We start from the raw sequence: 5198 nt of genomic DNA on the forward strand, positions 1-5198 counted from the left end.
CTTACCCATGTTGACTTTCATCACCTGATTCCACTACACACTCAAGAGGTTCAGAGAGTCCCTGGAGTGGGGCTGACAGTTTCTTCTCGGATTGGTGTTGGCCACTGGAGAAGGCCAGACCCTTAAAAAAATTTTTTTATTACAATTGACATTCAATATTATATTAGTTTCAGGCATACAATATAGTGTTTAGACATCTATCTAACTTATAAAGTGGTCCTCCCAATAGGTCTTACACCCACCCACCTGACACCATATGGAGTTATTGCAATATTATTGACTATATTCCCTAAGCCAGTGATGGCGAACCTGTGACACGCGTGTCAGAGGTGACACGCGAACTCATTTTTTTGGTTGATTTTTCTTTGTTAAATGGCATTTAAATATATAAAATAAATATCAAAAATATACATCTTTGTTTTACTATGGTTGCAAATATCAAAAACTTTCTATATGTGACACGGCACCAGAGTTAAGTTAGGGTTTTTCAAAATGCTGACACGCCGAGCTCAAAAGGTTCGCCATCACTGCCCTAAGCTGTACTTTACAACTCTATGATTATTTTGTAACTTCTAATTTGCACTTCTTAATCCCTTCACCTTTTTCACTCAGCCCCTCAAAATGCCTCCATCAGTTTGTTCTCCGTATCTATGGGTATGTTTCTGTTTTGTTTATTGGTTTCATTTTTTAGATTCCACATATAATTGAAATAATGTGGTAATTGCCTTTCTCTGTCTGATTTATTTCACTTTGCCTAATTCTCTCTAGGTCCATCCATGTTGTCACAAATGGTAAGATTTCATTCTTTTTATGACCAAGTAATATTCCATTGTATGTATGTACCACATCGTCTTTCCATCCATTCCTCTTTTGATTGGAGCATTTAATCCATTTACATTTAAATAATTATTGATAGGTCTGTAATTATTGCCATTGTATTAATTGTTTTCTGATTGTTGTTGTAGTTCTCAGTTCCTTTCTCATTCTCTTGCTCTCTTCTCTTGTGTGACTTTCTATAATGTTGTGTTTAGATTCCTTTCTCTTTATTTCTTGTATATCTCTTGTGAATTTTTGGTTGTGGTTACTATATGCTTCATATATACCAGATTATGTTTATAACAGTCTATTTTAAGTTGATGGTCACTTAATAGAGAAGAACAGAACTTTAATCACTTAGATTTCCTATGGTATAGTCTTTTAAGAAGTAGTCTGTCTTTTATGTAATCTAAACTTTGTTTCTCTAAAAAGGCTCACTATGTTTTCTTTCAAGTTTAGTTAGCATTTTTTTTCCCAATTAAACCAGCCACCATAAAAATGAATTATTTAGAAATTGCAAATGAGCAGCTAGAAGTCTAATGATTTTTTTAAAATTAGACCTTTTCTAAATTTATAAGAGAAGGGAAAGTAACGTATATTAAAGCTTCATAGCAGGCTGTGGTCCTAACTTGCCTCTTTGTCCTTTAAAAAAAAAATGCAGTGACATAAGAGACCGTTGTGCCATCTTTGGGTTTTCAAGCTTTTGGAGTCACTATGTGTGCTCATCACTAGAGCAATGAAAACAAGTCTTCTTTTCCCCAAGACACAAGTAGCTTCAGTTTAAGCCCCTCCAGGCTTCCTTGCCAGTGACCTCCACACTGACCTTGAATTATTCTAGGAAGAACTCTGCCTGTTTAGCCCTTTTCACTCATTTTTATGGGAATTTCTGTTCACTACCAGTGAACTGAGACCACCCAATTAAGAAAACCTCATTCATGATTCATTTAATTTCCAGTGTGCTGACTTTTCATTACTTTAGTATCTTTTTTCCTTACAGTAGCCTCTTTGGCATCTTGTCCACCTAATCTACGGAAGCAATTTACCCAAGCAGTGACAGAGCCAGATGACTGACCAAGGGCGTGCTTAGTTTTTGAGATCAGGAATCCTCACCCCTCTGGTGGAGCCCTAAACGTAGAGGGTCTGCATGCTTCGCTTCTCAGTCCTCTGGATCAAATTCCAGAAGAGAGGATTCAGTCCCAACCCCTCTTCCTCCCAAAGTGTGTAAAAGCTGGAGGTGTTTTTCAGGCCAGACGGGACTGCATTGCTGTGGGTCGAGCTTTGGCATGTCTTCTGAAATGCTTCACTCAACTGGCCTGCGCACGCCTACGTGTCCTCAGTTCACCATAAATGTTATGCCGTGTGGCTGTTCTCACGTGCTCTTAGGGCCTGCTTCCAAGAGCTTGACTCTCATCTGGCGGGTTCCCTTCTGGACCACAGAAACCTCTCGAGGGCAGAACTGTGTTGAACATTTTGGTAGCCCTTCCTGTGCCTTATGTGTAAAGACTTTCAGTTATGTCAGTCATGATGGTTATCATTGCTGAGGCCTCTAGCTCCAAAGGACTAGAGGCCCCCTGGTATCCCTCGCTGGTGATGAGGACCAAGTTAAGTTTGGCAGACACAATGACTAACCATGGTCAGAGCCCCAGGAGTAGACACTACTGAGATATGATGATGAGTAAGACAGTGCTGCCCTCAAACATTTTGGTTTAATGTAGGCTATGCAAATCCAGGAATGGATGGTTGAGGGGAGGGGAGGGACCAGTACGCAGACATGCTCTTATGGAATGGATGGTTGAGGGGAGGGGAGGGGAGGGACCAGTACGCAGACATGCTCTTAGTGGCTGAGTGTGGAGGCAGCCAGCCTTAGGCTCCAAATTGGAATGTCTTGTGCATGTGTGTGTGGGGAGGGGAAGCAGAGGGTGCATTTTACCATCTTGCCATGGCACCTCGGTCCGTGGAAATGGTCCTATCCATGTTGTCAAACAATCTCACATAAACCAAATCTTAAATATAGTACAATATTATTTCTTTGTAGGCTTTGGATCTTAATTTGTTTGTTTGTTTTTTTCTTGCCAGCAATCTAACAGAATGTTTGATTCCTTTTTACCCAGTCGCACTAGCTAGTTGTACAAAGAGGCAGAATTTGTCCATAGCTTCTAGGTCATCAGAGGAGAATCACTGGTCAGAAGATCTAGCAGTTTAATATATGACCTTAGTTTCCCCTGGGTGCTCCCATTTTTCAGAAGGAAAAGAAATGAATAACCAGTCACCTAGCTGCTCACATGGTGGGTTATAACGAGGCCCTCAAGGAGCGGATGCAGGAGTGTTTCGTGTCAGGTCATCCTGGGGAGCCTTGGAATCTGCAAAATGGCTTCTGGAATTTGAGAACAATTCCTGTAAAGTCTCTTATTGCTGTTTTGATTATTGCAGCCTGTGGGAATCAGCTTATTCTGACAGGGAAGACGCTCCATAAAAAAAAAAATGTCTTTGTTGGTTATCACAAGAATCTTGGCTAAAGTAGACTAACATAGGACTTCTGTTAAAAATCTGAATCTTAATAAAAATAGGGGAGGGGTGAATCATAATCTCCATGACTCCCCCTTTGCCCCCTATGACCCTGTTCCTGCTCCAGCCTTCTGAATTAGCCCCTCTGATTTCTTTATGGTGCCTCTACCCAGCCTGTCACACAGGACAAAGGTCTTACTTAGAACCATCAGGTGACTTCTGTAGACCCTGTACAATGAGCACAAGGATCACAAGGGGCCCCCCTTTTTTATGAGGCTCCTGTGCCGTGGGGCTGGTGGGGTAGAATTCCTTCCTCTGCACTCCCCTCCCCTAGACAAGGTTTAACCTGATTATGCCCAGCAGGCAAGCAGGTACCCTTGCAAATCAGTCTTCTTATTGAGATAAACTGTAAAGAGCGCATGCTCATAAAGGAAAGAATGCAAATCTAAAAAATAGGTTCAAATCTTTGATGATGGGGGTGGGGGAAAGGAGGCAGTGAAAATGTGTGAATTTTCTCTGCTCCCCCTTATTTATACTCCTCTTAAATTACCAATGTGATGTGCCTTTGTGACCCCAAACCTGCTTAGAGTAAACAGGAATCCACAGTGAGAGGTATTTAATTTCCCTGGGAAGAGAGATTGCTTTTATTTATTTATTTATTTATTTTTTTTGGTGAAGCCATTTCTAGCAGAAAGATATAATTCTGTTGTACACAAATAATAATAATAATAATAATAATAATAATCCCAGTGTACATTAAAGTTCTGTGGTTAACTGTTTGCCTGCATCCACTTCTTCCCTGTGTAAAATAGACACCCAGAGTGAACTGCCCACCAATCACCTCACAGGAAGCAACACCAGGACACAAGGCAAGACTCAGAAATTCCGAAGCTCCTTACCCTGTGCCTTCCACAAGTAGGTGTGTGAGGGAGCAAGCCAGGATTTTACCTAGCAAACCAGCAACATTTCCAGAAAAATTTAAAGTAGACATTTGCTCTTTTCTTTAGCCTAGTCCTGAGAAATCCCCTCCAATAGAAAGACACTTTGTATGGATACATTTTAATCTCTTTTAGGACCTGATATGCAATTTAACACACAAAGGTGATCATAGGCACAAAAACACTAGGTAAAAGGAAGTTAGATACGCCAAGGGAAAAGTTTTCCATCCATTTTAAACTACAAATGGTCCATTTTAATTTTTGCTATAAATCGGGCTTAGGAAATATTAAGATGCTAATTTTTATGGACTCATTTTATTATTTGCTATCATTTTTAAGCATTTACCATCTTACTAAAAATAGCTTAGTGCAAAGGGATTGTTCATAAGTGGGCCACTAAACTAAGTACAAACTCAATTTCCAATGGGAAGTACAAAGGGCTTTACAAATTGCTATGTCACCAACATGTCCTTTCACCTCTCTTTATGTGCCCCACAAAGTCCTGCACAGGACATGTACATAGTGTTTCCCCAGGGAAACACACACACACACACACACACACACACACACACACACACACACTACACCACATACCAATATTGTTGATTCACTGGGTTTCTGTTTGCAGACTGCCTATACTACATGTGTTATGATTTCAAATAATTGTTTGCTTTTCTAACTTAGAAGGGTAAACAATTGGACAACAGTTAAAACCAGTAACAAAAGAAGTTGGCATCAGACATACTCTTTAACTTAATTCCTTTTATTGAAACTCATACACGTTTATGTTATATTTTAGAGCTACTTTTCTCCTCAAAATTTGAGTAACAGTCAGACCCTACATTGATAATGAACACCAATCAGTTTCCCAAGCGCTATACCAATTGTAAACTTCAAAAAGGTCTAGCTGGGCCCTAACCGGTTTGGCTCAGTGGATAG

This window comes from Myotis brandtii, unplaced genomic scaffold (assembly GCF_000412655.1).
Source record: "Myotis brandtii unplaced genomic scaffold, ASM41265v1 scaffold34, whole genome shotgun sequence".
Taxonomy (NCBI): domain Eukaryota; kingdom Metazoa; phylum Chordata; class Mammalia; order Chiroptera; family Vespertilionidae; genus Myotis; species Myotis brandtii.